The sequence below is a fragment of the Caretta caretta genome, chromosome 9, assembly GCF_965140235.1.
Source record: "Caretta caretta isolate rCarCar2 chromosome 9, rCarCar1.hap1, whole genome shotgun sequence".
Taxonomy (NCBI): Eukaryota; Metazoa; Chordata; order Testudines; family Cheloniidae; genus Caretta; species Caretta caretta.
In genome coordinates this window covers 89,384,943-89,411,678 of record NC_134214.1, presented here as the reverse complement: position 1 = coordinate 89,411,678, position 26,736 = coordinate 89,384,943, and the positions used below count along the sequence as shown (strand labels likewise).

The 26,736-nt window shown below is 41.5% G+C and overlaps 1 long non-coding RNA gene across 1 annotated transcript in view; it reads left to right on the top strand.

The window, feature by feature from the left end:
• Nucleotides 1–1,729: 1,729 nt before the first annotated feature.
• LOC142073238 (uncharacterized) overlaps nt 1,730–26,736 on the top strand; it is a 416,891-nt gene continuing 391,884 nt past the window's right edge. The window contains exon 1 of the long non-coding RNA XR_012670008.1: nt 1,730–1,940. This is a non-coding gene — a long non-coding RNA (uncharacterized LOC142073238). The remainder of the gene's footprint in view (nt 1,941–26,736) is intronic.

The window sequence follows — 26,736 nt, the reverse complement described above, 5'->3', positions numbered from 1 at the left end:
CATTGTTCACAAAAAAGTGCATGCAGGATTCTGCTCCAAAGTACATCTTCCTAATGAGTCATTCAGGGCTTCAAACTGCCCTTTGCTTCAATGTGAAACTATCATCATTAACCTGAACAACATTCCTCCCACTTACAGTTATTGAAAGTGTAGTTTAATATTATTGTTTTTCCTTTAGCTGATGCATAAGGAAATAAGGGTGCTGCTGTTTCATTTTAGTCTGGCTAATTATTCCTGGATTGTGGGGTTTTTTTTTTCCACTTCATTAATTTTTTTTGTCAGACTAAGTTGCTGAGCCAAAGAGAAATTAAAAACAGGCTGCAGAGGTTTCAGTTTCTTCGGCAGATTTCACTAGTGTCTGACACAGATTTGGACCTTAAGGTACAGAGGGATTCTGAAGGCCCAGAGCATAAATACCTTTTCAGTCTTATTTTTGTCCAATATTTTGTTCTGTGCTTGTCTTCTGATGTGAACCCCCAGTTCCCACAATAGTGTGCCCTTTCCTGTTTTTTTTAACATCTCTGAACAACTCAGAAGACTCACAACTACCACTACGCTGGTGTGTCAGTTGTGGAATTAAAATGCCAGCACAAAACCAGATCCATAGAGTAATGGAGACTTATAATTGTGAATGGAAATTTGACAAACCTGTTGAAAGAAGAAGAGAGGCTGCAAGAAAAATACACAAAACAAAAAGGCTATTATTGGCGCTGAGTGAATATCGTGATAACATATTTGAGAGTGTTCTTGCAAATGAAACCTGATGATTTGATTTGCTGTTAACACATCCCCTTTTATTTATTTATTAGTGAACAGCTAGTTGAGCTAATTTTTATTCACAAGAAAAAAACATGGAAGACAAAAGTGCCAGGAATATTCACACATGTTTGGGAGGGTACAGTATTTACACCAGAAAAGCTCTTCCAGCTCTTTTGAAAAGGCCTTTTTCCATTTGCACAAAATAATTATTAAACAATTACAAACAGTGACCAAAGTCATGAAAATCACAACCTGCCTGTGGACAATTTGCGAACAGAAAAAATGACATCCTGTTTACAAAATGTAGATCATTTAAGGAGGGAACAGAAATAAATCATGTAACTAAAGTCACCTGTCAATGCAGCAGTTGTTGAGTACATGTGAGAAAAAGTTTGTGAATAAGCTGTAGGCCAAAATTTGTTCATAAAGCTATTTGAATAATTACTAATTTGTAAAAATTAATGGATACATCAGTTTGTACCACTTACTTTTTTATATAGCATCTATTGTAGCATCAGAGAAAGAGATTTATTGTGAACAGAAAAAAAGAGGAAAGTAGTCTGATAAAATTTCAACAAAGAGTTTGACCAGCTCAAACAACATTATTGACTGTATGTGGAGCTTACAGAATTGTATGTACAATATACTTCCACTGTGAGCAATAAGCCACCTCTCTCTTTTTATGAAGACTTGTATATTCTTCAATTTTTTCTTTATTCTTTCTGACTTCATATGTTGTTTACTCAGGAAAGTATTAACTTTCCTTTCTCCCACCCTCTCATTAATGTAAATGTTATGGGAGGTCATGTTTAAAAAATGATGCCTGATCATAATTTAGCACAAGAGTTAATGATTAATCAACCTTGTCTCCTTCCTACAGCTTACTGAAGAATTATTTACATTTAAATACTCTGAAATGATAAACAGAATCATTAGCTGCCACTGAATGAAAATGTAGATAGCTCTCTTCATGACTGAGAGAGAGACAGGAAAAGCTTTTTCTCTTATGAGCCATTATTCCTCAGATCAAAGACAGTCTAGGATTTTTTTTGCAGGTGGCTATGTCTAACTTTTGCAGGCTTATGACCTTAAAATACTACCTTTCTGCTTCGAAAAACCACTCAAGCTGCTACTGATTTGGTTGTTAGAAATGTCCTAGAGAAGAACAATTTTGGAGAAAAGTGAGTAATCTCGCCCTTGTAATATTGTGTGGCTTTTTAGAATAAAGGATGTAACTTCATATTAAAATCATTTGCATTACCTATGAGTAGCCATATCATTAATAACAGATCAATAATAGCTCCCATATACATAGAAACCTGTTTTATGAAGAAGGAAAGTTTTTGCCAAGACTCCAGCTTTTTTTCCTGTTGTTTTCAAAATGAGTTCTGTAGCCTTAATGACCAGCCACAGCCTGAAGGGATAACTTCTCTGAAACACTGACCATGTTGTTGGTTCCATGCCTGTTTCAGCACGAAGTTCAGAAGTCCTCATCCTCCCTTCTAAGGTTCCTGTTAACTCCCTTTACTTCGCATCTCACCTTTACACTCTGTTGTTGTTCCCATTGGGGTTCCATCCTGCAAGGTCTGAGGGCTCTAGCCCTGATCCAGCAAAGCACTTCGGCACATACTTCCCTTTAAGCACATTGAATAGTCCGGGGGAAGGCAATGCTTTGATGGCTTCAATGGCACTACTTAGGTATTCACACTCTTAAAGAGAAGCATCTTCTTAAGTGCTTTGTTGGGTTGGAGCTGGAGTGCTCAGTACCTTGTAGGCTCAAGCTCATAGCCTTCTCGTTCTCCTGCAGTTGGGTCATTTTTCCTACTGCTCCCTACCCTTGGCATAATAGCTCTTATCTACTCCACCAAGCATTGTCAATCTTTCCTCTAACCCCAGCTTTTTCCTGACTCCCACACCTGTGTGTTCTACACTGCTTTAAACTATCAGAATGTTGATGATATGCTTACTATAAAATGACTAATTTCTTTTACTTGTTCCAGCCTTTGTCTTTGCCTTACCCCTTGGTTTGTCACCGTCACATTCTCTATTTGCCTTATTTAGATTGTAGAATGTTTGGGACAGGGACTGCCTTTCTTATAATTCTGTAAAGTGTCCTGGAAAATTAATTAGTTACTGCAATTTTGGGCTCAGATCCTGCTAAGACCTTTGCATGTGTTTTAAGTTTATGCACCAGGTGTAAAGTTGAGCCTGTGCATAAGTCTGTTCAGGGGCTCTATTCATTTAGCAGTTGCCTTGGAATAGTCGTTTATTAACATTGTTTAATAATAAAAAAATTGGAACAGTCCAACAGAAAACAGTTTTATAAATTGATTTTTGGTCACAAACCACTTGAGCTCTGTTTTCATGAGGTTTTTTTAATGTCCCTAGGATCCATTGCTGGGACTTGCATCCTTGTATCTCAGAGCGAACAATTATCCTCTTTATACTTGTTCATGTTCCAGTGTGTAGATTTAAAATATCACCCCTCCTCCTGCGTACACACCTCTCAGTTTGGAATTTCATTTTGGAACTACTTGACTGTCTTGTGACTTGAATATAGGATTCTGTAATGAAATTTTTCCCAAAGGTACAGTACAAGACACCTATAAGTGGAATTTAAGGAAAGATGATAAGTAGCTGGTGATAAAATCTGAAACTGAAGGTGATTGGTCACTACAAATTTCTTATTACATTTCAAACAAAAAGAAATTATGCTAAACATTTATTCACTGTATCTCCTTTGAGCCAAAAGGTACCATTAACTAGGATGTGCTGTCAGTTGTGAGTTCTTTTTACTGTCAATAACTGTCATATAAGATACATTAGTTCTCTTACAGACACTTACCACACAAATTTTATTCATACTACAGTTTTAGGTAACATTATTATGAGAGAAAACACTCCTGGACCGCCTATTAAAGAACATGCATCATATTTAATACAATCATTATCACTTTTATGACCTGGTGAAGCAAACGACCAATTAAAAAGAAAAAGTGCAGTCATCTTGTCTGTAACAGAAAGTAGTTCTTGTCAAAATGTCAAGTGTATTATGTGGAACCAAATAGACACAAACAACGTAAAAAAAAGCTTTAAATATAAATTGAACCAGTGTCCATACCTGAATTACCAAACAGGGAACATGTCTGAATTGATCCTGATTTTAAAATTGGATTAAGCTGAAAACATTTTAGAACAAGCTTATATTTTGCCTCATCATATTTTACTGATGAGCTGAATTTTAATACCTACCAGCATTGATTTGTGATGCTGGAAACTGAAAATGCCTACGTGGAAGTTCACATTTCAGCTGACAGGTTTGTCCTAGCCTTCGTCTGAGCTTACATTCAAGCTTTCCTGAAAACTGATATGAGCTTTGCTCACAACTGGCTAGAAGTAAGTCAAATGAAAGGTGAAAAAAATTAATTTAGCTACTATCTCTTTTCTCTGGATTTTCATCTGTCATTTTAGATTTGAGGATTATTTTCTTTTCCCTGCTGCCTCAGCAAGGGACACAAAACTTGCAGGTTTCACTCCTTCCCCCTCCCCACATCATACACAATTGACTTTTCCCTGTTATGTAGGAGAAGTGATGCACTCATAAAAATCAGCCAACTCTTTCCCAGTACATGTAATTCCTGCTAAATGATTTAAAACTGGAGATGAACCTATTTTAAAAAGTATTAACTAGAAAAGCCAGAGAATGATGTGAGAAAGAGGATATCTTGAATCTTACAGGAGAAGTTAGACACAAGACAGCACCTAAGAAGTATCCCCTTCAGAGCGGTGGCAACAATCCAAACAAATGGCATTTTTCAAGCATGATTTGGCATTGCAGGCGGACACAGAAAATAGTAGGTTTCATTAGGCATGGGAAAGGTTCTGTTCTTCCCAGTCCTTTTTGCCATATCGGCTGGGGTGCAGTTAAGGATGTGTAGGAGTGTGGTGTGGAAGGCGTTCTCTTAATTTTGCTTTTCCTGGGTTTTTAATATTTCTGGGTTTGTGCGCGTGTGTATTTCCTGGATTTCAGAGATTTCAGTTTTTGGCTTCCAACTCCCGTGGTCTGGAAGAGTATGAGGCACTGCTAAACAAACCTAACTCCCCTTTAACAATGTTTTTGTTAGTGATACAGTAAGTACATTGCCTTACTCTTACTTACTTTCAATGTTGGCTGTATAAGCTTTAATAAAACATGATGGACAAAATCAAACATATTTACGGCTCGGCGCTGATCCATAGCCCACTGAAGCTAATGGAAAGACTCCCATTGACTTTGATCAGACTGCAAATGAGAGGGCACCATTTTTTTCAGTGTAATGTCCTCCAGATTTTGAGAGGATGTAAGAAAACTGCTTTGGAAGCTCCGCTTACACCACTAAAGCGGGGTAATGAAATCGCCAGGCCATACTTTTTCCAAATGTGATTTCATTTGCTGTGGGAGAGCTGGACTGATCATAATGTGGGCTGAACAATATTATTAATTTAAATTACACTGAAACAAGCTCTTCAGTCTCCAAAATCATTGTGTTTTTTGTTGTTTGAAGCCTCTTGTCAGACTTAGCTAGTCTCAAAAAATGCTTTTAAGTAACTCTCTTTGCTTAGTCTTGAGTAGGTAGGCAGGGAGAGAGCATGACAAAAGACTCCACATTCAGAGAGTCTATTTTTCTCTTTTGTGTTTGTAATGTGGGGAAGATTGAAGACCTATCTGAAATAAAGTTGGTTTTTATTTCAAGACCAGACAAAAAAGAAAAAAGCGTGGGCCCATGAGGCTATGAACACATTTGAAACTTCAGTTTTATGTGGGAAAACTAAGGGAGGAGACTAGAGAGACTGAATCTAGTATAAACAGCTGTCACACTTCAAGTGTTTTCTTCTCTCTTTATGAAGATTTAGTTTTTCTCTAACAACAGCTTTGCCCGCTAGAGCACCTTTCATTCAAGATGTCATCGCACTTCCCAAATGTGAATGAGGGAACACAAAATCTCCACGATGGAGGTAAATACCATGTGTTTGGCAAGGAAAGAAAAACCGGTTGCCTGCCAGAGGGGCTTTTCTCTAGCTGTCAGTAGAAACAAACAGTAGATCAGACATGACACATTTGTTGTGAAAGGACTTGGTTTGTATAGTTTGACACACATGTTTGTGGTGATAGTTTCACTTATCTGTTCATTTAAAAAAAGTAATTGTATTGTGATACCACCTTGACGCATCAAGTGAGCCAGAGGCCCTGTTGTTCTAGACAGTGTATGGACACAAGGTGAAGGATAGTCCCTGCCCCCAAAGGGCTTAAATCCAAAAAGTCAAGGCTGATGAAGGGCGGGAGGAGAGTCAGAGGCACAGAAAAGTGAAATGACTCACCCAAGGTCACACAGCGGGTTAGAGGTAGAACTGGATAGAGAACCTCTTCACCTGAGCCCCAGCCCAGTTCTCTGTCCACTAGCTTCACTGCCTTACTGAAGGCTCGATATCCTGAACAAACATTTTGATGTTCTCTGCATATTCTTTATCCCTTCTCCTTCTGTCCCTCTCTCCTGCCCTCCCACACAGTGTTAGGGAAGCAGTTCATAGCACACTTAGTATTTTCCCCTCACTTTTCCATCTTTATTACTTTCCTTTTACTTCCGTGGAGCTAGTTTGTTCCCAAAGTGTCAAAAAGCTTCCCTAAATGAGAGCTTTTAGAGATCTCCAGGCTGATTCATATCACATCAGCAGTTCCACACAGATACTATAATGGTCTACAGCATAAAAATAAGACACTGGTACAGTTCTCACTGTGGAAATGTTAGCTGCGCCTGTACAATACAGAGAATGGGAAAAGAAAATATCCATGAGACCTGGGGAAAAATGCTGTTTTTCCTAAACTATACCACATGTGAAAAGGGGATCACTAATGCCAGGTTGATGACTGTGTGACTGAGGAAAGATTAGAAGTAAAAGAGTGTGGAAGGAGTGCAGAAGCCTGGCTGCTGTGAATGTTGATTTGACCACTTGCTATGAATATGCGTACAAGCCGAACTCTGAGGACAGCAAATGACAAAAGGATTGATGCTTCCGAGGCTATCGCTGAATACTGAATGTCATTGACAAGAAGAAAAAGTAATGAGTTGAATACAAGAAGAACGTGTAGGAGGGTATTTGTTAGAGAAGATTAAGAATTTAAAATTAGAATATGTTGGGTGTATATATCACGGAGGAGCAGAGATGTTTGCAGACGAGGGTACTGCAAAGGAATTGGTGCAGTGGAATGAATTTGAATGCACAATTAGAGGTGGCTACCAGGGAGGTTTTCAAGGTTTAAATTGTTGCTACTGCATCACTTTGTATTTCCGTAGAACCGCACCTGCCAGCCGGAGATCACAGAGCACTGTACAGACATTACTAAAGACTGGAAGCATCCTGTGAGGAAGGCAGAGGTGAGACTAGGGATCCTTTTTATTCTGTATTGAAATGCAACCATGTCTGGTGCAGAACACGGCAGCTGTCTGACAGCGCACAGCAGTGGTGCACAACAGTTTAGGATGAGAACTGAGGAGGAGTACTGTATCTGATGAAGACTTCAGTGGGAATGAAAAGTAGTTAGAATTTGTCCAGACACCAGGATTAGCACCTCTACTCTTATGAAAAGTGTTATGTGATGCTTAACTGTGGTGCTCAGGGCCTCAGTTTTATGTTTACTCTGAAAGTTGGAACCCCTTGAGGTCCTGTGCCTCCGGAAGTCATGCAGGGCATTGGTTCAGAATCAGTACTAACTGCAAGGAAGGCATACACTGAGTTAAATCATCTACACTTGAGTTGGCCTAGCTTGAGTGAGAGCGGCCACGCTGGGAAATAACTTCAGTACTTTTGTGTCCCCACTGGCTCTGGACTTGCTTGTGTGTGGTACTAAGACATCTGGGGGAAACATCCCATGGTTCTTTGCACTGCAGCTCGTTGAACCAAACTATGAATTCTTTCTCAGTGGATTATGGGAGAACTTGTCTGCCCTTTCTGGGCACAAGAGGGAAATTGTGAGAAAGCATTGGCGTACTAATAACACTTGAGTGGGGCTAGCCTGTGTCCATTCTACCGAGTGGTGATGGTAGCTGCTGACGAGTAGCTGTAGCCTGTGCCTCCTATCCAGCTTGAGTTAAAAGCTTTGTGTGCATTGAGGGGACTCGAGTGGGGACAAAACTTGAGTTATAAGTTGAAGTAAGCTTGCAGGGAAGACTAGCACCCAGAGGGAAGAGTGCAGACCCTTAAAAGAGCATTACAGTAATTGACCAGAATCCCATAGTAACATTATTGTACGATATAATACCATGTTCTCAGGTGGAGTATGTCAGTGTAGCTCCACTGAAGTCCAGCTGAGGATCTGGCTGATGGTGTTTGGGACTCTTAGGCTTGTCTACATGGGGTGGCAGTGTGCACCAGATATGTGTAAACTGTAGAGCATGCTAAAGTGCCTCGAGTAGACCTGACTGCCCGAAGTAGTCCCTGCTGATGCATTCTAAAAGGTACCTAGTTTGTGTTGATGTAATCCTGCTTGAAACAGTACTACGTCAATGCACACTAAGAACCTTTTAGAGCACGTCAGCAGAGTCTATACAAGGGAGTTGGAGTGCAACACTGGAGTGCACTACAATTTATACTCCTTGGGTGCACACTGCTGTACTGAGTAGACAAGCCCTTACAATACAATATTGTAGTACTCCTTAAAATAAGGGATCTGTGGAATTAAGTGTACCATGCATACCTAGTTGTGCTCATCGTCTAACCAAGTAATGATCTGGGTTCAACCTACTTAGCTGAGGAGAGATGAACGGATTGCTTTAGGTCATGGTACCTTGGAAACTTGGGACCAGATCACAGTGTAGCGCTGCTGAGATCAATAGAGTTATGCCAATTTACAGCAGCTGAGGATTTGGTCCTTCATGTTGAAATCTGTTTTCAGACAGAGCTTTTTATCCACATATAATCTGTTGTTATATTGTCAGTAGCTGTGAAAGTGGATGGCCTTTGTTTACATTCTGACTGTACTCCCTGGTTCATATGAGCATCAGTCTGATGTTATCTTCATGTGTTATTCTGGACTACACAGCACATACTGAGTAAAATATAGTGGCTCTGAGTGTTTTGCTTGATGTTGTCTCTTCCTACTAGCTGGTCCCAGTGAAGAATAAGGGCCAGCTGCTTACTAAAATCTATTATTCTTTTAGCACAAAATGGTAGGGGCTTCTTGGTTGGGCACTGAAGGTCCCATGCTTGATCTCTGCTGATGACTGATGGGGTTTGTTATACCCATGTGTCTCTTTCTTCCATTTGTTAAAAGAACCAGGTTTAACTGCAACCAAACTGCTGCTGTTTCTTCTGAAATGTGCTTGTATCAACACTGTTGCCTTAAGTTTATTAAGTGTATTGCAATGCTTCAGCATGTGTGCAGGTGAAGCATTGCTCTCTACCTGATAAAGGCATAACTGTTCAAAGACGTATTGCACACCTTATGCTGCTGACAGCTAAAGGAGATTCTCCAGTGTTCCCTGTGCTTTTGAAGGAGAGTTCTAATCATGCTGTTCCTATGAACCTCCTAGTGGTTGTATGTGCAGCATAGTGTCCACCCTGAAATCCTACTATATGTGGCCACAGACTTGTTGCAATATTATACCTGCTGGGTGAAATTCACCACATTATGAAGGGCTGGCAGAAGGTTCTGTATGTGTGCAGAGACACCAGAGTTTCCTCACCCCCTTCTGCCTCACAGGGGAGTTCCCCACACCGTTCCCATGTAAGCCAGCTTGGAGGTGGTGTTGGAGGTGCAGGTCAAGGGCTATGGAATCTTAAGGTTTGTAAAACATGGGCTGCAAAACTGGATCAGAAGGGGCTGCTGTTCCAGCCCATATAATGGAGTAGTGACAGTGGAGTGAGGTGGTGAGGAAAAGGCTCTGATGCAGCCCCACACCATGACACCAGCTTGGAGAGGGTTGGATCATGCTTCCCAGATCCCCAGAGCATGTCTCCAACATAACTCTCACGTTAACATATAATTGGGCTTTCTGTCTGCACTGAAGGCTATTAACTCACTGGGTCAGGGACCGTGTCTATTATCTGTCTGTACAGCATCATGGTATATTTATGGTGCTTAGTCAATAATAATGCTGGGTGAGAAGAATTTCACCCACCGTTTACCAACCTGTTAGGGTGGTTCTACAGGATGAGAGTTGTTTAGTGACTAAACATATTTGAAGGATTGGTATTTGACACTCTGTATCTAAACCTGAGCCCCGTTACACACAGCCATATTAAATCCTGACCTGAAATCCTTAACATTTTAAAAACCAAACAGGCAATATTGGACTGAACAGTAGGACATCTATTCTCCAGTGTTAATTCTGTCGCAAATCAAATAGTTTGGAACAAAGGTCTTGCCACTAATTGTTTTTTTTTTACCATGTAGAAAATGCAAATAATTTAATGTGGCCATTCAGTGTCTTTACAGGAGATGTTTTAAAACAGAATAATTAGGTGCAGTACTAAGTGTTAATGACAGTTAGCTTCCATCTACCAGTAAGAGCTCGGCTTGTACCACTGACATTAATTATTCTGTTGTGGCTAATTGCCTTATTAAATGATTCCTTTGTTGCAAAATATAATATGCAAAAAGTGTGCTTAATGGAAACACAGCCCTAGTCGTCATCTTATTATCGCTACAGAGAACTTTCTTTTTACCAAGACGCTGATTCACTGTGGTGTATGTTCAAAAGAAGAAATTCAGAGAGCAGTAATTTTTGCAAATGTTCTCACAATAGATGAAAGCTGATATATTTAGGGCATTTCCGGCTGTCACTCATGCATTAGCCATCTCTCTGTAGAGGGCAGAAGTAGCTTTTTTTTGTTTTCAAACCTGCAAATTGAAAAATCCACATCTGTCCTTCACTAAGGAAGGACTGGCAGTCCAAAATGAATATATTCTGAATTCTCTTTTATTACAACATCTGTCTATCTGAGGGACTTAAATGTCTCCCATTACTGTAGTTTCTGAGGCCCTGATGATCTTTAATGTATTTATCCTCACAACACTGCTGCGAGGTAGGAAAGAGGTGGTATGCTCATGGGGAACTAAGGCACAGAGAATCTAGAGGTGGAATGCTCAAAGGGAGTTAGGCTCCAGCTTCCATTGATTTCCGTGTTAGTAAGGAGCCTAACTCTGTTTTGAGCGTTCAACCCTAAGTGACTTTCCCACGGACATACAGGAACTCTGGTGAAGCAGAGACTTCAGCCAGATCTCCCCTGTCTTAGGCTAGAGTCCTGACCATTGAACTATTCTTCACTAGCCATGTCAGCAGTAGCATCTTCTGCACCGTTATGTGTGTGGGTTCTTTTGCTGCAATAAAACTTCCTACAAGATTCTGAGGGCTCAGTTTACCCCTAACACATGCTGTATATTCTTCTCATTTATTAATATACAACATTGACAGTACAAGAAACCAAAGGAGGACAGCGGTCAATAAAGGAAATATCTCGGGGGAAAGGGACTGACTTATTAGGAAAGGTGAAGAGTCAGATATGTTTAACTTAGGTCAGCAACAATAAACGGGGTGGAAGGACATAATCATGTAGATATTTTAAGGATATGTAAACCAAGCAGGGAAGGGAATTGTTTAGGTTGGAGCAAACTGGTAGCAATGGATGAAATTAGGGAATGGGAAACTTCCTGATACACTAAAATTAGACTAGCAGAGAGCTACTAAATGTACTTTAACGAATAATCCTATATTGATGGGAGAGGGGAATAGGTGGCCTAGTAAATTTTCCATCTCTAATAGTTTCTGTAATCCTTTGGTGCTGGAGCTCCCAGATGAATCACAGCAGAAAGTCTGGCACACTCAGGATGAGTTGTCTTGGCTCATCAGAAATGCTTTGTGCATCGAAAGAAGCATGACAAATGGCTTCAGGAGGCAAAGGCAAAAGGCTAGAAGAAAGCCCATGCATTTGGGATGCAAAGGAGCTGAGAGGTGGAAAGGAGAGGGCTAGAAGGGAACATAGGGTCTGTAGGAATATAAAAGGGACAGGGCCTAGTCTGGAAAGTCAGAGCCCTAGTGGGGTGGGGAAGAGTTTAATCCGTGGAAGCAAATAGCATCTGAAAGTGTGCAGAAAACTGACAGTAGAGAAAGACTCAGACCTAGTTTCATGCAGGTGCCACCTCTGAATGACAGCCCCGAGAGTGTCCTTTGGAGAGCTTGCAGTGGAAAAGGAGAGAATCGGAGAGAGAGAGTTTACATTCCTTTTAAGCAGTGGTATGCGCCCAAAAAAGAGAGATGGCCAAGGCCTAAATACCGGACTTCACAATCCAGTGCTGGGCCTCTGCCTAGACTAAGTGTTAAGGGATCTCACATTTTATTTCTCTTTTTTGCATCAAGAAAAGGAGTACTTGTGGCACCTTAGAGACTAACCAATTTATTTGAGCATGAGCTTTCGTGAGCTACAGCTCACTTCATTGGATGCATACCGTGGAAACTGCAGCAGACTTTATATACACACAGAGAATATGAAACAATACCTCCTCCCACCCCACTGTCCTGCTGGTAATAGCTTATCTAAAGTGATCATCAAGTTGGGCCATTTCCAGCACAAATCCAGGTTTTCTCACCCTCCACCCCCCCACACAAATTCATTCTCCTGCTGGTGATAGCCCATCCAAAGTGACAACTCTCTACACAATGTGCATGATAATCAAGTTGGGCCATTTCCTGCACAAATCCAGGTTCTCTCACCCCCTCACCCCCCCTCCCAAAAACCACACACACAAACTCACTATCCTGCTGGTAATAGCTCATCCAAAGTGACCACTCTCCCTACAATGTGCATGATAATCAAGGTGGGCCATTTCCAGCACAAATCCAGGTTTTCTCACCCCCCCACCCCCATACACACACAAACTCACTCTCCTGCTGGTAATAGCTCATCCAAATTGATCACTCTCCAAGTTTAAATCCAAGTTAAACCAGAACATCTTGGGGGGGGGGAGGTAGGAAAAAACAAGGGGAAATAGGCTACCTTGCATCATGACTTAGCCACTCCCAGTCTCTATTTAAGCCTAAATTAATAGTATCCAATTTGCAAATGAATTCCAATTCAGCAGTTTCTCGCTGGAGTCTGGATTTGAAGTTTTTTGTTTTAAGATAGCGACCTTCATGTCTGTGATTGCGTGACCAGAGAGATTGAAGTGTTCTCCGACTGGTTTATGAATGTTATAATTCTTGACATCTGATTTGTGTCCATTTATTCTTTTACGTAGAGACTGTCCAGTTTGACCAATGTACATGGCAGAGGGGCATTGCTGGCACATGATGGCATATATCACATTGGTGGATGTGCAGGTGAACGAGCCTCTGATAGTGTGGCTGATGTTATTAGGCCCTGTGATGGTGTCCCCTGAATAGATATGTGGGCACAATTGGCAATGGGCTTTGTTGCAAGGATAAGTTCCTGGGTTAGTGGTTCTGTTGTGTGGTATGTGGTTGTTGGTGAGTATTTGCTTCAGGTTGCGGGGCTGTCTGTAGGCAAGGACTGGCCTGTCTCCCAAGACTTGTGAGAGTGTTGGGTCATCCTTTAGGATAGGTTGTAGATCCTTAATAATGCGTTGGAGGGGTTTTAGTTGGGGGCTGAAGGTGACCGCTAGTGGCGTTCTGTTATTTTCTTTGTTAGGCCTGTCCTGTAGTAGGTAACTTCTGGGAACTCTTCTGGCTCTATCAATCTGTTTCTTTACTTCCGCAGGTGGGTATTGTAGTTGTAAGAAAGCTTGACAGAGATCTTGTAGGTGTTTGTCTCTGTCTGAGGGGTTGGAGCAAATGCGGTTGTATCGCAGAGCTTGGCTGTAGACGATGGATCGTGTGGTGTGGTCAGGGTGAAAGCTGGAGGCATGCAGGTAGGAATAGCGGTCAGTAGGTTTCCGGTATAGGATGGTGTTTATGTGGCCATTGTTTATTAGCACTGTAGTGTCCAGGAAGTGGATCTCTTGTGTGGACTGGACCAGGCTGAGGTTGATGGTGGGATGGAAATTGTTGAAATCATGGTGGAATTCCTCAAGGGCTTCTTTTCCATGGGTCCAGATGATGAAGATGTCATCAATATAGCGCAAGTAGAGTAGGGGCTTTAGGGGACAAGAGCTGAGGAAGCGTTGTTCTAAATCAGCCATAAAAATGTTGGCATACTGTGGGGCCATGCGGGTACCCATTGCAGTGCCGCTGATCTGAAGGTATACATTGTCCCCAAATGTGAAATAGTTATGGGTAAGGACAAAGTCACAAAGTTCAGCCACCAGGTTAGCCGTGACATTATCAGGGATAGTGTTCTTGACGGCTTGTAGTCCATCTTTGTGTGGAATGTTGGTGTAGAGGGCTTCTACATCCATAGTGGCCAGGATGATGTTATCAGGAAGATCACCGATGGATTGAAGTTTCCTCAGGAAGTCAGTGGTGTCTCGAAGGTAGCTGGGAGTGCTGGTAGCGTAGGGCCTGAGGAGGGAGTCTACATAGCCAGACAATCCTGCTGTCAGGGTGCCAATGCCTGAGATGATGGGGCGCCCAGGATTTCCAGGTTTATGGATCTTGGGTAGTAGATAGAATATCCCAGGTCGGGATTCCAGGGGTGTGTCTGTGCGGATTTGATCTTGTGCTTTTTCAGGAAGTTTCTTGAGCAAATGCTGTAGTTGCTTTTGGTAACTCTCAGTGGGATCATAGGGTAATGGCTTGTAGAAACTCGTGTTGGAGAGCTGCCGAGCAGCCTCTTGTTCATATTCCGACCTATTCATGATGACAACAGCACCTCCTTTGTCAGCCTTTTTGATTATGATGTCAGAGTTGTTTCTGAGGCTGTGGATGGCATTGCGTTCCGCATGGCTGAGGTTATGGGGCAAGTGATGCTGCTTTTCCACAATTTCAGCCCGTGCACGTCGGCGGAAGCACTCTATGTAGAAGTCCAGTCTGCTGTTTCGACCTTCAGGAGGAGTCCATCTAGAATCCCTCTTTCTGTAGTGTTGGTAGGGAGACCTCTGTGGATTAGTATGTTGTTCAGAGGTATATTGGAAATATTCCTTGAGTCGGAGACGTCGAAAATAGGATTCTAGGTCACCATAGAGCTGTATCATGTTCGTGGGGGTGGAGGGGCAGAAGGAGAGGCCCCGAGATAGAACAGCTGCTTCTGCTGGGCTGAGAGTATAGTTGGATAGGTTAACAATATTGCTAGGTGGGGTTGAGGGAACCATTGCTGTGCCCCCTTGTAGCATGTAGTAGTTTAGAAAGTTTAGTGTCCTTTTTCTTTTGTAGAGAAGCAAAGTGTGCGTTGTAAATGGCTTGTCTAGTTTTAGTAAAATCCACAAGTACTCCTTTTCTTTTTGCGAATACAGACTAACACGGCTGTTACTCTGAAACCCATTTTTTGCATCAGAAAGTTATGAAATGCATCTATTTTATTGTGGGGAGGGGGCTTCTGAGTTACATTCTGCATAGCCTCAACCAAACCCCATGTGTTTAACAGGAGTCTACAATATACTTTCCTTCTGGGGAAAAATGGGCCAGATCTTCATCTGGTGTAAACTGAAATCACTGGACGAAGCAGATTTACAGATTGGCTGAGGGTCTGGCCCTGCGTCTGTAAAGAGTTCACAGAGCGATTAGGAGCTTTAAAGCCATCTGAACAGCCTCCCTGTTCCTGGGTTCTCAGGAAGAACGCGTGCAGCCGGCTGGATATTGCGAACTTGATTCTCCTCACACTTACGATAGGGCAACTCCAGCGACTTGTCTGAATGAGGTCAGAATTGGGCCCTGGGTTTAATCTCTGTGTCTTGGAACTGTGTAACATGGTTAATACATTATGATCCTAGCTCTGTCTCTCTATACATATAAAAAGCTGTTTGGATTATAAAATTCCCTGTAATGAAATAATCTCAGATCAGTTAAATTGCCTACGGCTAAAAACGTGCCTCTCCCTGCGCTTAGTATGGCTTTTCTCTTTTGCTTAAGCAGGGGGATCAGTGCACAATAATTCCTATTGCAGAAACATAACATAACAACACAACACTTCTGCTGACTGGACAGAGGTCAGATCAATAGAGAGGAAATTCCTATTAATGAGATTTTGATTCTTTGACATTTCCAATCAAAGCTTATTTGAAACTCGCAGAGGGAGTCAGATGTTAGCAATCCAGATCTCAATTGTTTCTCAAGTAAGCAATTGCATATATTTGTGTCTTGTGCTTTCTTTTATGAGAGATCATATATTTGTGTTGCTCAGTGTTAATTGCTTTCAAGATACCTAATTATATTTTAGGTCGAATGCTGATGAAAGTTTGGGGGTGGAGGGGTGGGAGTTAATGTGATTTTTACTGATAAGTAAAATGTCAGGGAATTTTTTCTGGATAACATCATCAATGCCTGTAATTAAAAGCTCTCTCTCCATTTAGTTCATAGGTGCTGACTATGTACCAAATGAAACACACTTTTGTATATACTGCAAATAGAATTCTTATTTAGTGTCAAGTACCATTGCTAGGAAAACTGTTCAGTAATTATGCCACCACTATAAGTGACTTGCTACCGTCTCGTTACAAGGTCATTGTCCTTCTCCCTCTGTTCACCAAACTTTATCTCATAACGAACTCACCTATTTAATCGCTAACTTTTGTTTGGGAATATAAAGAGCACTTCCATGCCTTTTCTGCTACTGTATGCAGAAACTGTGTCATTTGGATGGCCCTGCTACATCAGGAATTTCTGCAAGGACGAGTCCTTATAGAAAGCTTTAGGAGTTGTTATTCTTAGTTTTGCTTCAGTTTGCAGAGCTAGTGGCATAAAGCACGTTCAACAACTCTTGTTTGTTGAACATTTGTGGGTGGAGGAGAAGGAAGCTTAAAACTTTCAGCAGATGGTCAAAAATTTCAAACCTGAACACCTAAAGCTAAGCTTTTTTAAAATAAATAATTATAACCCCCCACAACTCTCAGTCTGTAGAGGTACCTGTACTCCTAGTGAAATAGGTGGAGTTACAGTAGTTCACTTCCTCTGAAAATGGTACGGATGGATGATCTCCTCTTGGGTCTGGGCAAGGGCCATGCATCCATTCTATTTCGGGACCTCTCTGCAGCAGTTGGCATGGGTGACTCTGACGCACCAATGTCTCACATCAGATTAAGGTAGGGAGTAGTGGGATCACAGTGAGATTATGCCAGTTGTTCCTTTCAGACCACATGAGGAGAATCATGCTGAATATGTGTTCCTCAGCTTCCATACCCCTTGGATTTGGAATTGGTCTCTTTCCCTCAATTTCCATTATTGCTGCTGTAGGTGATTGTGAAGCAGTATGGACGTAAGCATCAGCAGTAGGTAGATGACACTTCGCTCTGCATGACCTTCACATGAGTCCAAACAGCATCATCTCTTCCAGGCTCTTGGAGAGCTGGGAGAGGGATTCAGCTCCAGCCTGAGCCAGTTGGTCTAAGAATGAAGTGATGCTGGTGAGGAGAGGGAAGTACTTAAAATAATCCTCCAATATGAGGGTTTGTCCTTAGATCATTGATAATGACTGAATAATGTCAGTATTCACTTCGACTCCTAATGGCTGCAAAAATCCAGAAGACTGTGCTGCCTGTATTCATCTAGGTCCTTGTATGTTTCTGTTGCAGTGGCATCTAAGTGCTTATTGAGTTAGTAGTGGGTCACAGGAGATCATACATTCGTCACCTCCTGGCTCGATACAATAGTTTGTATTACATTAGGAATGGAACTTCCATTCTTAGAGGACCAAGTAGGTCAGCACTGTGCACCTGAGCTCATCAGTCTAATGCCCTGCTCTCTTCACTGCCTTTTTGTTGAATAGCAGGTCAGATTCTAGGTTTCAGTCCTTATCCTCAAAGCTTCCCATGGAACAGGACAGAGTTTCCTGGGAGCTGCTTCACCCCAGCTGATCAGGACCTCCCATAATAGTTACATTCCACTGGAACAATGGGACTGTCATTTTCAAGGGTGAGATTTATACGCATAGGAAACAGGGCTTTCTTGGCAACTGGCAAGCCATGGTTGAACTTGCTTCTGGAAGAATATCCACAATCTTCAGAGCCTTCAGAATGAAATAATTCTACACTTCTCCAGCCTACGCTTCCCTCAATAACCCCACCCAGATGCCATTTTATAACAAACCAAAACAATTACAAATTCCATGAGCGTCAGGGCAGGAGAGAGTGAGCAAGAACTGTTTCTGTACAGGCTGCCAAAAGAAGTGTGCAGTGTAGACATACCTTATAGGTCTAACCTGCTCCCATTTAAGTTCAATAGCAAAATTCCCATTAAATCCAATGGGAACTAGACCACTCTGCAACTGTCATTCATCTGCTAGAACCTGAGTGTCTGCAGGTTTCGAATCACTGAGTTGGGATTTCTGCTCTGGTTACCCTGTTAAGTAGATCAGTTTGACTTGCTGATAGCACCTAAATACCCTTTATTAATATGGAGATTTTTTGGTAATGAGGATTGTTGGATTCTATAACCTATGCTCAGCATAGCCCCTGAACTAATTCCTTTGAGAAGGGCATGTCATAGCTGCCTGGCAGTGAGATGCCTCTGTTTAAAAGCATAATGACTTAAAACAAAAGTTTGGAAATGAGCAGCATAGCTCAAGGCCATGTACAAAAGCTTTTGGTTAGTTAGAAAAGAACTTGCTGGAGGCCAGTTCTTTGAGAACTGACAAAGTGATGTTTGGAAGTTTGGTCAGCTAAAGCTATGCCCACGTAAGGTCTCGCACAGACCCTGGGGAGAATTGTTTTAGATGCTGGCTGAGATATCTCCCCCTATGTACAAGCACTGAATTTTCTTGACATGGGGACCTGCTGTGTAAATGAAAATGAAGTTCCATGACCTGACAGACCTCTCTGCATGACCTGGCAGACCTCTCTGCTGGCCACATGACTGTGATCAGACTAGAGCCAAATAAGTTGCGATCAATTATAGCTTCTCATCCTTGAGTAGGAAAGAAAAGATTAAAAAAAAAATCGAAACCAGCCCAAATTGAAGCAGCAAAGCAACAAAATGCCTTTAATATATGGTAGGTGTGTATTTGCTCTATACATCATGATTTATGGGGTCTTTAAATACATTTCTAGTTCCTGTTCTTTTTATCTTTTTTTCCTTTATACTCCTGGAAAACTGATCAATTGCACCTGGCTCTCTGAATAATTTAATCCAGTGAGTCCTACTTCTGCTCCCTAACACAAACATAGTTTTTATTGAGTTAGATGAAAATATTTATTAAACTACTTTTGCTGTGACTTTGCTATGCAGGAGGGTACATAAAGATTTCCAATACAACTAATATCTAATCAAAACTACCATAGAGAATGCTGGGTTGAGATCTTGGTGAACAAAATGAGTTTCTGAGAACATTACAAATTGCTCTAACAGTATCTTTTCAGAAATATAATGCTGAACTGCAATTTTAGTCAATTATCAGCTTTTGTACTATGCTTTGATCCTTGTAGAAAAGTTTTGTTCTTTTGCTAGTAAGAATACAAAAAAATATATAAAAATGGTGTAATGAGATGCCTAAATTGCTGGCTGCCTTTTGTATGATATTGATTGGGCCCATTGATGCTGCATTATCTAAGAATAAAAATGGCATCAATTTTTTCCCTAAAGCCCTGAAGATTTCGTTTTCTTTTTAATTGCGGAAGGGAGGTCAGCACAGAGTGTACCCTCTGGCTTTTAATCTTAGACAGAAATGTCCTAAATTAATAGAAAACTGCATGTCAGCGAAAAGAACTGTTGCTGAAAGCAATGTGTAGGCTTCTCATGTTTTGCATTTGTGATGACATAAGCTTTGACCTTGGTATGTATCTTTTTGAAGGAACAGCTACATTTATTCTCTTCAGCCTAATGTGCAATATGTAATACTGATGCTGAGATCTATGTACTTGCATGCACACCAGTTTTTGATTTCCTGCAGGTTGCAGCTCTGGTTGGAGGATTGTTTTTAGAATATCGTTCTGTGTGGTTTCCACAATAAAATGTATACTAAGTTTCTGATGAGAGTTTTCTCTAGTAAATAAGTTAGTTTTTCCTTATAAAATATTTTGGATCTGTGATCTGTTTGGCTGATGGAGATTCCAGCTCATGTCCAGGACTGTCTTCAGAGTTGTGTGTATGGAGGGGGAACCTCTGTGCTTCCTCTGTGACATCATCTCTTCGTTCACCCCCTGCCACACAGCCTCCACAGAGGTCCCTCCTTGGGCCAGGTGTTTACACAGGGGGAGAAGGTGGAGACTGGTGCTTTAGAGGAGGAGTACACTATAGGAAGGACTCACATCCCCTCTGAAGGCTCATGAAGTTTCCCAGGAAAAGATAATACATAGCCCAGAGCTGAATTGTCTCTCCCTCTGAGCTCTGCTGGGGTTGGCAGAGGGGCCCCAGCCATGGCCGTGCTACTAATCCAGCTATCAGGACTGGAGAGGCTGGCAGAAGTATCAGTGAAATAACATGATGCATAAAGAGAAGATAAGCCAGTGTAATCTTGCCCATTGGGATATAGCTGTCTCCAAATATCTACTGAGGACAGACCTCCACACAACAAGGGTAATCATTATGGAGAAAATCCAGGTTTCTGTGCCATGGAGTGAAAGATCTATGCCTGAGGACTACAGGATAAGAATATTAAAATCTCCTTTTGAAATGATTTCAGGACACTGATATCAAAGTAACTGAAACTAATTGCTGTTGCAGAGCTCAAGTTGAATGCATAGGGAGTGTATATGTTACATAAGTTTATTATTTTTCCCCAGAGCGCACCATAAATAATTTTTAAAAAAATCCTTCTCCCTCAGGGTTTGGCTCACATCTCCTTGTTGACACAGGAGTTTCATAAGCAGGAGAATAGCTGCCCATCTGTGAGGGAGGCAAAAGAGGAGAAATATATGTGGTCCTCTCATTTTTTCTTGGAGTTCTATATATCCTGAGTTACAAATTCTGCTTCCCTCATCAACCCCAGCGAAGGGCAGAAAAGTGAGTGAACATAAGCAAAAAACACCTCAGAATATTTGGAGTATAAAGCAGAGCCGGAGACCATCACAATGTCTTTGAATGAAGCAGGAGAAAAGTTGGTGGTTTCACTTTGCAGAAGTCTATGCCACACTCTAAGTTTTGTTTTGAGATTTCAGGTTGAAAAGTATCCACAGTTTCAGAAAGTCTCATGCAACAGCAGAGTCTGAACATTTTGCACACCTCCAATTTTACAGTCTCTCTGCAACACATTCTGGAAAAGCCACACATTCTGTAACGTCATGAAGACCTTCACAAATTACTTATGCCAGGAAAACTGAGGGTGGATTTGTGGAATCAGACCTCAAATAATCATCATGCACTTTTATTTATAGAGAGTCCCAGGTTAATTGGGGAAAAAACCCCTAATAATTAAAGGGCAACATGGCTTTATTCCCTCAGGACAGCACAGAGTTGTCTCTGTTCATGGATGTCAGAGGCTCAAACTTCCTGAATGCTTTCTCCCTTTATGCAGTGCTAACATCTGGAGGAAACCTTTCCCTGGTGATTGGCAACATTCTGCAGGCCTTTTCCATTCGTCCAAATGTAGTTATTTTCTGCTGGTTGCACCTCTAAAGGTCAGTGTAATCTCCTCTTTCAATGATCCTTTCTGAGCTCCAGGGAAAGTGAGCAGGAAACCATTTCTCCATGAAACAGACCCCTCCAGTTGGAGACCAGACTCTAGAAGTTTTGTTCTCCTTTCACTTTTCTTCATGACATTTTCCAGCCTCTCAAGAGTCAGACCAGGCCTGGTCTGATTGTTTCAAGTGACTCCTCAGCAGCAACAATTTGTTGCCCCACTTCAACACTCCCAGCTACCTTCAAGACACCACTGACTTCCTGAGGAAACTACAATCCATCGGTGATCTTTCTGATGACACCATCCTGGCCACTATGGACGTAGAAGCCCTCTACACTAACATTCCACACAAAGATGGACTACAAGCCATCAAGAACACTATCCCCGATAATGTCACGGCTAACCTGGTGGCTGAACTTTGTGACTTTGTCCTTACCCATAACTATTTTACATTTGGGGACAATGTATACCTTCAAATCAGCGGCACTGCAATGGGTACCCGCATGGCCCCACAGTATGCCAACATTTTTATGGCTGACTTAGAACAACGCTTCCTCAGCTCTCGTCCCCTAACGCCCCTACCCGCGCTATATTGATGACATCTTCATCATCTGGACCCATGGAAAAGAAGCCCTTGAGGAATTCCACCATGATTTCAACAATTTCCATCCCACCATCAACCTCAGCCTGGTCCAGTCCACACAAGAGATCCATTTCCTGGACACTACAGTGCTAATAAATGATGGTCACATAAACACCACCCTATACCGGAAACCTACTGACCGCTATTCCTACCTACATGCCTTCAGCTTTCACCCTGACCACACCACACGATCCATCGTCTACAGCCAAGCTCTGCGATACAACTGCATTTGCTCCAACCCCTCAGACAGAGACAAACACTTACAAGATCTCTATCAAGCATTCTTACAACTACAATACCCACCTGCGGAAGTGAAGAAACAGATTGATAGAGCCAGAAGATTTCCCAGAAGTTACCTACTACAGGACAGGCAACGCATTATTAAGGATCTACAACCTATCCTGAAGGATGACCCAACACTCTCACAAATCTTGGGAGACAGGCCAGTCCTTGCCTACAGACAGCCCTGCAACCTGAAGCAAATACTCACCAGCAACCACATACCACACAACAGAACCACTAACCAGGAACCTATCCTTGCAACAAAGCCCGTTGCCAACTGTGCCCACATATCTATTCAGGGGACACCATCACAGGGCCTAATAACATCAGCCATGGTATCAGAGGCTCGTTCACCTGCACATCCTCCAATGTGATATATGCCATCATGTGCCAGCAATGCCCCTCTGCCATGTACATTGGTCAAACTGGACAGTCTCTACGTAAAAGAATAAATGGACACAAATCAGATGTCAAGAATTATAACATTCATAAACCAGTCGGAGAACACTTCAATCTCTCTGGTCACGCGATTACAGACATGAAAGTTGTGATATTACAACAGAAAAACTTCAAAACCAGACTCCAGCAAGAGACTGTTGAATTGGAATTCATTTGCAAATTGGATATAATTAACTTAGGCTTGAATAGAGACTGGGAGTGGCTAAGTCATTATGCAAGGTAACCTATTTCCCCTTGTTTTTTCCTAACCCCCCCATCCCCCCAGACGTTCTTGTTAAACCCTGGATTTGTGCTGGAAATGGCCCACCTTGATTATCATACACATTGTAAGGAGAGTGATCACTTTAGATAAGCTATTACCAGCAGGAGAGTGGGGTGGGGGGAGAGAAAACCATTTGTAGTGGTGAACACCCATTTTTTCATGGTTTGTGTGTATAAAAACATCTTCCGTATTTTCCACAGTATGCATCCGATGAAGTGAGCTGTAGCTCACGAAAGCTTATGCTCAAATAAATTGGTTAGTCTCTAGGTGCCACAAGTACTCCTTTTCTTTCGATTATGTTTGATAAATGCTGGGGCTGTTAAGTTATGGTGGGTCTTGCAAGTTTTCTGGCTCAGGAACAAGATGTAGAAGCTGCCTCACAGCCTCTCTTTTTTGACCCTGCTCTCAGAGGGTCCTTTGTCTCTGCCCACCACAATCGGTTTTTCTTTCACAATCATTCCCTCACCCTTTCCCATACCAAGTCCATGGTCACAGGATAGCCAAGGGCTGCTAAGAGCTTTCCTCAGAGCTCATTGTGCTGTATTTTCCCCTTCCTTATGCTGTACATCCACTGGATTTCACCCTTTCCTAGCTCACTTTACAGCAGCAGACACCAGCCAGATGAGCTGTTGCAGTGTTGTTGAGACTTGCTGTGTCACATAGACATGTTCTGATCCCAGTCCCACATCTGGGAAAACTGACTTCACTGGCCCTTTGCTGGCAGCCCTGTAAAGGCTAAGCATCCATGGCAGGGTGACGAGTGTTCTCAAGTCCCATTGAGTTTGCTGGGGATTGAGAGTACTCAGAGTCTGGCAGAATCTGGCCCTTAGAAAGGTTGTAGAGATTTGTTGCATGATATGCGAAACACTTTCACTTACTCCCTCACAGCAATCATTATGAGTCAGGTTGCTCCTAACTATTCTCCTCACTCCCACCTGCTGTCTTGAGCTCATTTCCTGATGTTCATGAAGCATCTGGGAAAAAATTGATTCAGAAAATGGTTCACAGAGATGTTGTTATACAATACCTTGGAAAAGTAGGCAAGAGGGACTTTGTAGGTGAAATAGCTGATCAACACAGCTGTTCTGATAAATGTTTTCCCACTTGTACCATGTCACATTAACGTTGCTTGCACCTTTCCTCTATAGACGTCTCAGCTCACTACTGAATTCTCTTTCACAGACGTGACAATGAACTATTTTATTAATTTAAGCAGTCAAGAACAAGCAACATTTGCACATGAGTGCGGTCCAGCACCTTTTAAGGTTAACGGTGGTGTTTTACTCTTATATTTGTACTTTATATTTGCTGATATTTCATCTGCAATGTTTGACAACTTTGTGACAGATATGGCAATTTCCTGCAATATCCTTGAAAGACCGTATTGTATTCAATGTATGTGTAATTGCAGGCTGGGATTGTATGTAACCGCTCGGGAGATGGGGGGTAGAGGATGTGAGAGAGGTAAGACCTGGGAGTTCAAATGACTATATTAAAAACATGGCAGAAAAGTATGGCTTTTGGGGATGTGAAGTGATTTTCCTAGGGAATATTTAGGGGGAGAGGAATGCAAATTCCCCAACTCTGGTTATGCAAAAATCCAGCCTTTTGAAGCCATGCCCTGAGGAGAGATGATCATTGTCTGCTGACTCCCTGTTACAGAAGGCCAAGATCAAAGGCCTGAGCTATATAAAACCCTCTGCTGATCTGCCCAGTTTGGGTCTGGTTCTGAATCTAAGATAGATGAACTTGTAACCATGGGGAAAACCCAGTTGTGGGTTTTGAAGGACTGAAACCTGCCAGAGGCCAAGGATGGTGTTGGGTTGATCTTTGGTAAGCTTTTAGCATGTGTGTAGTTTCTTTTACTATTTTAATATGTAATCTCTATAATGCTTTTACGTGAAGAATAAAAGTGCTTGCTCAGAAGGAGCTGTGTGGTAAATTGGAACGGCAGGCAATATGTTGGTCATAGTCCTTGAAGAGAAAGCAAAGTGCAAGCACTTTTTTAGGCAGTCTGGCTTGCTGGGGGATCACAGTGTAAGGCAGGGAACTGTGCAGCTTTAAAATCCCTGGTCAAGAGGGAGTGAGATGTGGGTCTCTGCCCAAGAGGGGTGATGGCTGGGAACCAGAAATCTAAAGTAGGTGCTCTTACTGGACCATGGAGGGGGATTTTCATCTGCTGTCAGTTCGTGTCCCTCTTAAAGAAGAGTTCATCACTTTTCCCAGTTGATTACTTGCACCACTAAAACATTATGCAGACATTTAAGAGAACTTTTTAGTCATCTTTCCAATCTGTATTATAAGATCCAACATTACTCCAGGCATCTTTACTTTAATATAGTATATCTGTCAGATTTCCAAAACAAATGTCTTATGTAGATATATCTGTTTCAAGAGAACCTTTTAATAACTGACTTATGGAGTTTTCTCCTACACATTAATTTTAGATGAAAAGCTGACAAACGTGTTTGATGTACATTTTAATAAACCAAAGAAAATGTGATTGGACTGGTGTGTTTTTGTAGTATTTCCTTTCATTAAATATATCAGACAGGATGTTATTTTGGTATCGTTCCCAGGTGCAGCATGAAAACAAACACTAATACTTAATTACTTCCCTACAAACACTTTATTCTGTGTGGCAGTAATTTAAAATTGACTAGTACTTAATATAATTTTTATTTTATAAGATAAACTTAAAACCTTTTGCCTGTATTTGAAGTGAATTGTCAAGTGAGTGCCTGGCAGAATTCTGACCTTGATGTCAATATATGCCCTTATGTTTCTGGATCTCTTGGTGTAAAATTCACCCCAAATTCTGAGGGTCCCATGCACAAGTTAAGCCTTTAGGCACTTGCTGAATTGGGGCCTAACTCAAAGCATTGATGTCAATGTGTGTACTCACATGTTTAAAGTTAGACGTGCTCAAGTTCCTTGCTGAATCTGGTCGATATCTCGAGTGGTGCATATATGGGATGGGGTGAATTTTACGCTTGGCAAATATTGTGTGCAATCTGCCAAACAGAAGGCTCTCCTAATAATGGATTTGTGCCCATGTAAGTAACATTTTGATGTTCTTGCTCCACTCAGCCTTTAAGTAGTTTTAAACATTTATCTAAACAGTTTATTATTCATTAGGATTACCTCTGCCATACAATTTGAGAGAAGCATATGGTACATGATGTAATATATGATTAGATATTTTGGCTAACATTTTCTCCTAAATGCACAGACAAAACTGATGGCAGCTGCAGGTGTTCAGGTCTTCACATAATTTTTGTTTGAATCTAAATATGGATTTTGGAGCCAAAATTTTGGTCTATACAAGGAAGAGGAATACTTGACTGTGGGTCTCAAGATACTGTATAGATGTATTAACTTTGTTCTTTAATATAAAACTTCCATTATAAAAATATTAAATGGGCTAAAACTACTTTCCTTTACATTTGTGTGTATTATAAATGTAGCTATAAATGCGCGCACACACACCTGATTGGAATGGACATGAACAACACATCTCGAAGAACAACAGTTACGAGAAGGTAACTGTTTTTTTTTTTTTTAGTTGCTTAGTTTTGAGAAGCATGTAATTATCTGTAAATGGCTTCCCTGAAAGTACTGGCTAACCAAGGGCTGTTTATCACTTTATAAACCCACAAGTAATGGAAATTATTTCTTTTAATAAAAAAGAAAATTG